The sequence below is a fragment of the Echiichthys vipera genome, assembly GCF_963691815.1.
Source record: "Echiichthys vipera genome assembly, chromosome: 23".
Taxonomy (NCBI): domain Eukaryota; kingdom Metazoa; phylum Chordata; class Actinopteri; order Perciformes; family Trachinidae; genus Echiichthys; species Echiichthys vipera.
In genome coordinates, this window is record NC_139848.1 from 13,647,713 (window position 1) to 13,659,796 (window position 12,084).

Genomic DNA, 12,084 nt, shown 5'->3' on the forward strand with positions numbered 1-12,084 from the left:
ATAAATAAATAAATCATAATATAGTGTGTTGAAAACAGTCAAAATATGTCCAAAAAATGCTTAAATCAGTCATAGAAAAGCGTATCTAAAACAGCCATGGCATAGATTGTTGACAAAAGTCAAGAAAAGACAAAATATATTGTGGTGGATCAAATGATCTGCCAGTAATGACAACTTCAAACACTCTTTATTGGGACCAATCAGGAGTCAGGGATCAGGGCTGGACTGGCCATCTGGCACACCCAAGTACCCCTGACTGCAGACCTGCAGACCGGTAGGAGCTCAATATGGGAGGAGTCAAACGTTTGGCCCCTCCTACATTGAGCCCCTCCCTCTATATTTCCCCCCAGATCAAGGCCTTCTCAAGTGCACCACCTGGCGTTGGAAAGCATGCAACACATTCACACTAGTTAATGCAATAAGGACAAAATCTTCAACATGGCAGCCTACACCCTTATTACACAGGCACATTTGTAATATCGTGAAAATGTGTACCATATTTTCAGATTAAAAGTCGCTCCAGAGTATAAGTCTCACCAGGCGAAAATGCAAAATAAAGAAGGAAAAAAACACATATAAGTCGCGCTAGAGTATAAGTCCCATTTTTTGGGGTAAATTTTCATTTATTCATCTTCAACCGCTTATCCAGGGGTCAAGGTCGCGCTGGAGCCTATCCCGACGTGAGGCGGGGTCCACCCTGGACAGCACGCCAGTCTATCACAGGGCACATAGAGACGAACAGAGACAGACAACCATTCACACCTACGGGCAGTTTTAGAGTTATCAATTAACCCAACACGTGCACGTCTTTGGATTGTGGGAGGAAACAGGAGAACCCGGAGAAAACTCACGCAGACACGGGGAGAACATGCAAACTCCACACAGAAAGGCCAGGCCGGGATGCGAACCTGGAACCTTCTCGCTGTGAGGTGACAGTGCTAACCACTACACCACCGTGAAATTTATTTGATAAAATCCAACACCAAGAAACGACATTTCATCTTGAAAGGCAATTTAAACTAAAAATAGAATAGAGAACAACAGGCTGAATAAGTGTACGTTATATGAAGCATAAACAACAAGCTGAGAACGTGCCTGGTATGTTAACGTAACATATTACGGTAAGAGTCATTCACAGAACTATAACATATGACACATGCTCTACGTTTACCAAACAATCTGTCACTGCTAATCACTAACTCCACTGAACTCTTCTTCCTCGGTGTCACTTCTGAACAACTCCGCCAACTCATAGGTACGGAAGTAACAGCTAGCATCTTTTTTTTTCACAATACACTTCTGCCATGACCCGCCCCCACCCAATTTTGATTGGTTGACGTGTGTGTAATGCGACTTATGTGTTAATAATTTCACACATTAGTCCCTCCAGAGTATAAGTCGCGACCCAGGCCAAACTATGTAAAAAACTGTGACTTATAATCCTAAAAATACAGTATTATGATTGCATTCATGTCGGCAAAGACTCAATAAAAATGTGAAAAGTTAAATTATTAATCGATCATAGCATTTTTTTAATGTGGTCTCTTCTCGATACAGGACATGTTGTTTGAAGAGTTATCAATGTGATTAATTGCAATTTCCATTATTTTTTTTATAATTACTGAAACTATTGTATTGGCTTTGTTATGATATAGTAACGTTGTAGTCTATCTACAGTAGCACTATCCTGATTGATAATGCTATCTTGTACCATTTTGCCAGAAAATTTACCATGAGGTCATAGACATTTATTATAGACACGACAAGGTAAGTGTGATTTGCCCATTACATTATACCAACCTCAGAAGGCCTCTCAATCCCATTTTTGTTTTAACAGAAAAATATATAACTGGGAAAATTCCATGAGAAATTGTAACCGTGGGCTCGACTTTTACCTATTCTGATACTTGGTGCACATCCCAATGCTAAGGTCAAAAGTAGTAAAAGTATAAGTTGACTCGAAGTTGTAGCAAAAGTAAATAAGGCTGAAGTAGAACATGATAGACGAGAGAAGAAGAAGAAATACTATATTAATCCCGCAAGGGAAATTCAATTTTTTCCCTCTGTTATTATTATTCAGGTCACACACACACACACACAGGACCTATATATATGCAATTGATATATCCATTGGCAGCCCCCTCAGAGCGAGGGGGCTGCCAATGGATCAGCACCCCGAGCAGAGTGCCCAGGAGATGAACTGGCACCTCTCCAGCCACCAGTCCACACTCCATTCATGGCCCACACAGGAACTCGAACCGGCAACCTACGGTTCCCAGCCGAGTCACCTATGGACTGAGCTACTGCCGACCCCCAAGGGAATAGAGGTGTCCAATCCTGCTTCTGGAGAGCCACTGTTCTGCATGTTTTAGGTTTCTCTCTGCTCCAACACACCTGAGTCTAATGATCCGCTCGTTATCAAGCAGCTGATGCTTGATAACGAGCGGATCATTAGACTCAGGTGTGTTACAGTAGGAAGAAAGCTAAACATGCAGGAGCAGGACTGGACACCCCCTGTAATACAGTTAAGTAATATTTTTAGACGCAGGATGTGGCAGCATTTGTGGCACTTCATCAACAATAATCTCTTGGCTCAAATTCCAAACGTTGTATGGGAAAACCTATTTCACTGTGAACGACAGGAGGCTTTAGTGAAGATGCTGACTTTAATGTCTACATCAGCCTGATACAATATATAGTCCAAGCAAAAATACAAAGGGCCAATCAGAGATCTATTGGAAATGTCAAATTAGATTCGTTCGGCCTTCTGTTTTCCCAGCAACTGCTCAGTCATTGGGTCGCTGTCTCCATCAATCAAAGTCACCTGTCACAGCCCTGGTTTCCATGGTGACAGGTAGACAGCAACGAGCAGACAAATTCATTATGCAAAACATGGCGTGGTATTTTGACTTATAGCGGTAGCTTAACATGAATATTGCAAAATAACTTATGCATTTTGATAGTCTCACTTAATTCCATGGTTTGTATTAAACATTTTTTTATTCTTCTTCTTCCTCTTCTTCTTGAATTTGCAGCATGGATATCAGGAGCTCAACATGGGAGGAGTCAAATGTTTGACCCCTCCCACGTTGGGCTCCTCCCCAGTCTGCGGGTCTGCAGTCAGGGCATACTCGGCCAATGCCCGGTGGGCCGATGCATCTTAGGGCCATCTTTTTAATCGACCGCAACGGTATCTGAGACAGGAAACGCGGCCCATTGGTTGATTTCCTTGAAGGACATTGGGCTAGTTCAGGGGTCCCCAATTCCGGTCCTGGACAGCCACTGTCCTGCATGTTTTAGGCTTCTCTCTGCTCCAACACACCTGATTCTAATGATTTGCTCGATATCAAGCAGCTGATGCTCGTCACAGTTTGATTCTTGTTAGACTCAGGTGTGTTAGGGTAGGGAGAAACCGAGTGCACAGGTGGTTGTCGGAGAGGTAGCGGAGGAGAAGGAGGGCGAGGAGGAGAAGGATGGAGAGGATGAGAAGGAGGGAGAGGAGGAGAAGCAGGGAGAGGAGGAGAAGGAGGGAGAGGAGGAAAAGGAGGGAGAGGAGGAGAAGGAGGGAGAGGAGGAGAAGTAGGGAGAGGAGGAGAAGGATGGAGAGGATGAGAAGGAGGGAGAGAAGGAGAAGGAGGGAGAGGAGTAGAAGGATGGAGAGGATGAGAAGGAGGGAGAGGAGGAGAAGTAGGGGGAGGAGGAGAAGCAGGGAGAGGAGAAGGAGGGAAAGAAGGTGAAGGAGGGGGAGGAGGAGAAATATGGAGAGGAGGAGAAGCAGGGAGAGGAGAAGGAGGGAGAGAAGGAGAAAGATGGAGAGGATGAGAAGGAGGGAGAGGAGGAGAAGCAGGGAGAGGAGGAGAAGTAGGGGGAGGAGGAGAAGCAGGGAGAGGAGAAGGAGGGAGAGAAGGTGAAGGAGAGGGAGGAGGAGAAATATGGAGAGTAGGAATAGGAGGAGAAGATAAGAAGGAGGGAGAGGAGGAGAAGGAGGGAGAGTAGGAATAGGAGGAGAAGATAAGAAGGAGGGAGAGGAGGAGAAGGAGGGAGAGGAGGAGAAGGAGGGAGAGAAGGAGAAGGATGGAGAGGAGAAGGATGGAGAGGAGGAGAAGGAGGGAGTGAAGGAGAAGGATGGAGAGGGGGAAAAGGAGGGAGAGAAGGAAAAGGAGGGAGAGGAGGAGAAGTAGGGAGAGGAGGAGAAGGAAGGAGAGGAGGAGAAGGAGGGAAAGGAGGAGAAGGAGGGAGCGGAGGAGAAGGAGGAAGAGGAGGAATAGGAGGAGAAGATGAGAAGGAGGGAAAGGAGGAGAAGGAGGGAGAGGAGGAGAAGTAGGAAGAGGAGAAGAAGGAGGGAGAGGAGGAATAGGAGGAGAAGATGAGAAGGAGGGAGAGGAGGAGAAGGAAGGAGAGGAGGAGAAGGAGGGAAAGGAGGAGAAGGAGGGAGCGGAGGAGAAGGAGGAAGAGGAGGAATAGGAGGAGAAGATGAGAAGGAGGGAAAGGAGGAGAAGGAGGGAGAGGAGGAGAAGTAGGAAGAGGAGAAGAAGGAGGGAGAGGAGGAATAGGAGGAGAAGATGAGAAGGAGGGAGAGGAGGAGAAGGAAGGAGAGGAGGAGAAGGAGGGAAAGGAGGAGAAGGAGGGAGCGGAGGAGAAGGAGGAAGAGGAGGAATAGGAGGAGAAGATGAGAAGGAGGGAAAGGAGGAGAAGGAGGGAGAGGAGGAGAAGTAGGAAGAGGAGGAGAAGGAGGGAGAGGAGGAATAGGAGGAGAAGATGAGAAGGAGGGAGAGGATGAGAAGGAGGGAGAGAAGGAGAAGAATGGAGAGGAGAAGGATGGAGAGGAGGAGGAGGAGGAGGAGAAGGAGGGAGAGGGAGGGAGAGAAGGAGAAGGATGGAGAGGAGAAGGAGGAGAAGGGGGGAGAGGAGGAGAAGGATGAAGAGGAGGAGAAGGATGGAGAGAATGATGGTGACGAGAGAGAAGTGACCCAGAAGCAGCAGCAGGGACAGACTGAGGTCAGAGAGGCGGCTGAAATGTTAGGAGAATCAACGTGGCATCAACAGTGAAAATGTCATTGGATGTGTACACTAAACAGTGTCACCGCGAGAGGGTTCCTGGTTCGAATCCCGGCTGTGACCCTTCTGTGTGAGGTTTGCATGTTCTCCCCGTGTCTGCGTGGGTTTTCTCCGGGTTCTCCGGTTTCCTCCCACAGTCCAAAGACGTGCAGGTGTTCGGTTCATTGATGACTCTAAAAATGCCCGTAGGTGTGAGTGGTTGTCTGTCTCTGTTTGTCTCTATGTGCCCTGTGATAGACTGGCGTCCTGTCCTGGGTGGACCCGCCTGACTACCAATGTCAGCTGGGATCAGCTCCAGCCCCCCGCGTCCCGGAGACAGGGACAAGCGGTTGAAGATGAATATAATAATATTAATATATTCATTTTATGTAGTCAGACTTAAAACATACGTGTGTGCGTGTGTCTAGGTGTTTGTTGTCAAATAATGCTTTGAGTAGATTTGGTGTATAACTCAGAGTGTTATTTATTTTAGCTTGCCATTAAGTGATAGTTTGCAGGTGCTGCAGCTTGCAGTTCTGCCTTTTATCTCACATAATATTAGTGGAGCATTTCTGTGCTGAAATGGATGATTCATCATTTGTAAACAGAGAAGAAACACTAGTGACACTAACATCCCTGCCTCTCTTTCTTTCTGGACATACTCCCGCAACGGGGAATTTAATTTTTTCACTCTTATTATTAATCATGTTACACACACAGGCCCGAAATACACACACATGCACAGACAGGACCTATATACATGCAAATAATGGAGAGATGTCAGAGCGAGGGGGCTGCCAGTGACCGACGCCCCGATCAGTTGGGGGTTTGGTGCCTTGCTCAACAGCACCTCCTATGTCTGCCTGTCTCTGCATCTCCCTCCCTCTCTTTCTTACTGTAGGCCTAATTGTCTTGTGTAAATTGTATGTTTAATTAAACACTGAAAAGACATCTCTAGCAGTGTTTCTTTGACAACCACTTTCACTTCAAGATGGGAATTGTGGCACTGTGGCCGTCTCCACCAAGAAAAAGGTCTCTGTGAGTAGTGAAAGAGCGAATCAAAGTTTTTTTTAATATGATTACTCTCTTCCATGTCGGCTTTATTTAAATTTTATTTTATTTTATTTAAATTTTTTGAAACTTCACAATGTGCACATACATCCTCTGGTATGGTGTGTGCTTACACACATGGTGTAAATAACCACAGTGGGCCGCCAGGGACCAAAAAATGGCCCAGAGATTTTGGTTCCTGGCGGCCCACCATGGGGTGTCAAGCCCGAGTCAGGATTTATACTTTGTCTGGTTGTTACAAACTTTCCTCATCACATTCCTGTGACTGAGAAGATGAATGAGCCCGTGGCCTTTCCTCTGGCATCACCAACACAACAAACCAACGAACCAAATGTATGATCGAAATACCTCTGAGTCAAGACAACTCATTCACTTCATACATACCACGTAATGGACCTTTAGTTACTCCAGGCCATAGTGATGAGGGCCGCGTTTCCATCCGCATATTTCGTTCTGAACGATCTGCGATTCCTGCCAACACCTGCACCACAGCTCTATAAGACAAAGAGGATGTTAGCTGGGACACTTTACCAAAACCTAAGCTAAATAAAAGTCATTATGAATGTGATTACCCTAATGTGTCATCCTGGACGAGCCCCCATTTATGTATGTATGTGATGACCTTGCTTAGATGGTCATTACATGCATAAAAAAATGTAAATAAGTAATACATATTGTTTAACAGACAGAATAAATAGACACACAAATAAATGTCATTATGCATGTGATTACCCCAGTGTCATCCCAGACGAGCCCCCATTTATGTATGTGTGTAATGACCTGGCTCAGATGGTCATTACATGCATATAATTGTAAATAAGTAATATATATATTGTTTAACAAACAGAATAAATAGACACACAAATAAATGTCATTATACATGTGACGACCCTATAGTGTCGTCCCAGACGAGCCCCCATTTATGTATGTATGTGATGACCTGGCTCAGATGGTCATTACATGCATAAAATTGTAAATAAGTAATATATATATTGTTTAACAAACAGAATAAATAGACACAAATAAATGTCATTATACATGTGATGACCCTATAGTGTCGTCCCAGACGAGCCCCAATTTATGTATGTATGTGATGACCTGGCTCAGATGGTCATTACATGCATAAAATTGTAAATAAGTAATATATATATTGTTTAACAAACAGAATAAATAGACACAAATAAATGTCATTATACATGTGATGACCCTATAGTGTCGTCCCAGACGAGCCCCAATTTATGTATGTATGTGATGACCTGGCTCAGATGGTCATTACATGCATAAAATTGTAAATAAGTAATATATATATTGTTTAACAAACAGAATAAATAGACACAAATAAATGTCATTATACATGTGATGACCCTATAGTGTCGTCCCAGACGAGCCCCCATTTATGTATGTATGTGATGACCTGGCTCAGATGGTCATTACATGCATAAAATTGTAAATAAGTAATATATATATTGTTTAACAAACAGAATAAATAGACACAAATAAATGTCATTATACATGTGATGACCCTATAGCAGGTGTCTCAAACTGATCCAGTAAAGGGCCGTGTGGCTGCAGGTTTTCATTCCAACCAAGCAAGAACACACCTGACTCGACTTACTCAATCACCTGAACTGTCTTCACACAGTTGATTTGTTGGACCAGGTGTGTTTTGATTGGTTGGAATGAAAACCTGCAGCCACACGGCCCTTTACTGGATCAGTTTGACACCCATGGTCTACAGTGTCAGCCTGGACGAGCCCTCATTCACAATGACCTGGCTCAGATGGTCATTACATGCATAAAATAATGTAAATATATAGAAACAGTTAAAACAGTATATATTGTTTAACAAACAGAATAAAAAAATGTGAAAATAAACCAAAATGCCTACATTATTACATTATGCATGATTAAGATACATAAACTTATCTCTGAAACATCTTTTTAAACAAGTTGATTCAAATTCAAAACGGGTTGAAAACCATGGGGTCATATAAGCCCCATAAAGAATTGTAAATTTGTAAAAGTGGAAATATAAAGATGAATATTTAAAATAATACATAAATGTGAAAATAAGATTAAAAAAAATATGAAAAAGAACATTTACAAAGATACCAATTGATTGTCACCATTATTTTCAAATAACATAAATGCTTACATTTATTCTTTTATTCTTTTTCTTTAAATTTCCAAATTCATTTTCTTATTCTTTTACAGATTTACTCCTTTTTATGACTCCATAGACTTATTTTTATTATTTGATTTTCAGGTTTTAAGGACACAAGTTTAGATTTCTGCAGGTTTGACTGCACAACACGTTCAAATCCTCAGCTCCACTTCAGCCAGCTGAGAGAATGCTGCTGACGTACGAATGCATGACGAGAACGTGATAACCATTCAGCGTAATGAGTACTTGTGTTACAGTAAGTTTCACCTTGTTGTGGAACTACTTTTACTTCAGTATTTCCTCCGGCTGCTTACCGGAGCGCAGGATTGGCCCAGTGTGGGACACAGCTCCAGTTTGCAGTGCAGGTAGACTCCCTCAGTTTGACTAGAGAACTGGAACATCTTGAACGAGACGACGTTGGACGTTCCCAGTCCGTTTCCTGTCACTGACACCGTCGGGTCAGCCGGGTTCGGGCATCTGCTCAGAAACAGAAAACAGACACGATGACATCCGCAACATCAGCAGCTGATTCTTGAAGTGTTATTCCCACGCTAAATCATCCCGTGGTCTTTGTTGGCACTTACATACATCAAACAAGCCAAAACAAAGCACCCAAAGGGCTCCTTCCTTTTGGATTGACTTTGGTAATCCACTTGAATGGACTTTACTATGAGAGGAGCTGGTACAGGGGCCAGTAGGTAAGTCTTTAAAACACTCTTTTAATAAACTCTGGTTCACTAACTACGTTGTTGGTGCTTTGTTTTCTGTGTAAGGACTCTTCTCATGCTGCTGCAGGGGTTTGGTGTTATTTTGAGCAGTATTAGTGGATCAAAAAGACGTTTTAATGCCTTCACCGTACTGCCCAAAGCTAATCAGTGTTAGCCACGTCCGGCTGTTAGCGACTCTCCCAGATTTCTCCATTAATAGAAAAATGCTATCTCCATGGCTTGCTGAAAAAGTATCTTTGTGAGTCCATCCTGATCTCATGAGCTCCGTTGTATTTTACTCGCAGATCAGTCTGGTAACATGTGGCGGAAAGAATTTGGAGAAGTTTGACCAGCCACCGAACCAATCAGCGTCGGTTTTGAGGTGGATTTAAGTGAGGAAACGAGAAGCGACTGTTCATTGTAAACAACATGGAGGCTTCATGAGCACAGCTCTCGAACAAGCCGCTCGCTAACGCTTATTTCTCTTGGATCCTTCAGTTTAATATGGACCGGATACCTGAAATTGGGCCTTTTAAAATTCACGTTACACAAACAGCAAATATCATTTACCCACATGTTGTTTACTTTCTGAGCTTTGCCCCGACGCTGTTAGCACGTGATACGCTTCGTTGATCTGATTTGTTGATTTGGCCCGTATGTAGGTAATAGACAGATGGTTTATCCAATCAGCAACCAGTATTTTCGCCCCTTCCCAAAAGATCTCCAAACCAGAGTTTCCAGATGGATATGCGGATCAAATGACAATCATGTGAATCAATCCATCTGGAGGAGTCAGGTTACTAAAAAAAAGACCATACGATGATTTTACGCCGGAATTACTCTTTAAAGTCCCACAGTTTTTCTCACCCCTCAATGACGAGGTTGTATTGCGGAGTGCTCTCGGGTGACGGTTGCCCGGTCGCCCAGCAGGAGTCGGTCACTAGGGCGACCATGTTTCCGTCCAGCCCCTCCGTCTTCAGCTCCACCCAGATGGGCTGGTTCAACAGGATCTCAGTGTCCGGCCCGACAAGGTTCACGAGGCTAGAGTCAGTGAAGGCGCTCATCATCAGAGTGTAATTCCAAACTCCAGCTACCATGATCTGCTGCACCCCGGACCTGGAGAAAACACACACACACGCACACACACATGCACACAAACACGCACACGCACACGCACACGCACACACACTCGAGTTGTCTTAAACTTTAAACTACAATGAGCTGCACATTAACAAGCAGATAAAGCTCAACACACACCCGTCTAGGATCTTGAAGGACATACTCGAGGCACTCCCCCCGGCTGGCGCTATGAAGAAGCAGGAGAAGTTGACATTGAATTGGGACTGATGGGTGATGATGCCCGCTGAAGCGCTTTGCGTCATGAGGGTGTTCTTGTAGGTGACTTGGCCGTTGTTGTTCTACATTGAGATGGGAACACACACGATATTAGTAGGACAGTATGTCCAGGCCATGGACAAGATATTAGACAGGGTTGGGAAGTCCTGGGCGAAAGAGCAGGCTGACAGGTGCCAGGCATTATGTCTCTGGGGTCAAGAAGACCTGATAAAAATCAGGTGATAGTCTTACTTGGTCTGATAAAACTTGGGTATGTTGAGTATGGACAATGGTGTGGGGACACTGCTCAATTCAATTTAAACATCATAGGTGTTTGTCTATCTCTATAAAACTCTATGTAACAGAAACAGTTACTAATCTCAGCTACTACATAATGGCGTCACAAACAGGAGGGTTCATTTCACAGCCCTGGTCGGGGTTTTATAGTCTTCATCACCCAGTTCATAAATCACATATATCTTTGTGTTATTAATAAAGAAAACTGGTGGAAAATGTCCTGCCTGCCTGGCTGACACTCATCAACACTTTTCCACGAGTACAGGGAAGTGAGGAGGACAGCACCCACCAAGACCTCCATCTCGCAGGGGTTGCTGCTGTTGAAGCTGAAAGTCACCATGTGGGTCTCTTCATCCATGTGTCCTTTGCAGTTGGGGTCTCTGAGGTGTAAGGTGGAGTAGTCGATGCCTTTCTCCGTCAGCAGACATCCAACCAGAGTCAGAGTGGCAGAGCTCCCCATGCAGACCGTTGGATCGCCTGAACAGCCAACAGGACAAAGTCAAAATATGGATTCATCTGTGATTGAGCAGCTTGTGTTGATGTTATCATTGGAATTAAATGAGATGAGATTCTGAGCTGTAGGAGAGAAAAAACACAGTTTTTAATTAAACAATAACCATAAAAATAAGGTTTTTCCGGATCGGTGACATCAGACGAGCTCAAACCACAAAAACACTTTTCTGCTCGTCACTTCTGTGAATTGATTTGAAAAATCAAACGGGTTTCAGACCACTGACTTTAATAAAACATGTGAAGCAGCTGTGTTCACCTAAAGAGTCCGTTGGTTTGTACTTGGAGGCAAACGTGGCCCGACAGAGGCAGTGTCTTTCACTGTGGCTCTCTCCGCAGAACTCGTGGTCGCTGCAGTACTGTGGACAGAAGGCCTGAGGGACAGCAGCTACACACATACACACACACACACACACACACACACACACACACACACACACACACACACACACACACACACACACACACACACACACACACACACACACACACACACACACACACACACACACACACACACACACACACACACACACACACACACACACACACACGCACACACAGATTTAATCTTTCATCATCCTGGAACAGCAGGTGGAAATGATTTACATATCATCGTATGAAACCGAATCTGTGAACGATCTTACGGCAGCCGGCCTGTGACCTCCACTCCTCCAGTGTGATGTTGATATTTAGAAAGCAGGACTTGGCGTAAGCATCCAAAAACTGGCAGTTGAGACCGTCCACCATGGGGTATTGGCAGGAAGTGTTTGTGCAGGCAGTTATGAAGGGCTCTGGGTCAATGTGGTTGTGGCAGGCGGAGAAGGGTGCCTGATTCAAGAGGTTACAGCTGTTCCAGTTGTGCAGAGAGGAAGAACGAGGGTCAGTGAGCAGTTTTACCCGCCCTGCTCATATGATAGGTCTGAGAAAGATGACTTTTTTGTGTCTTGACGGGTCGGTTGT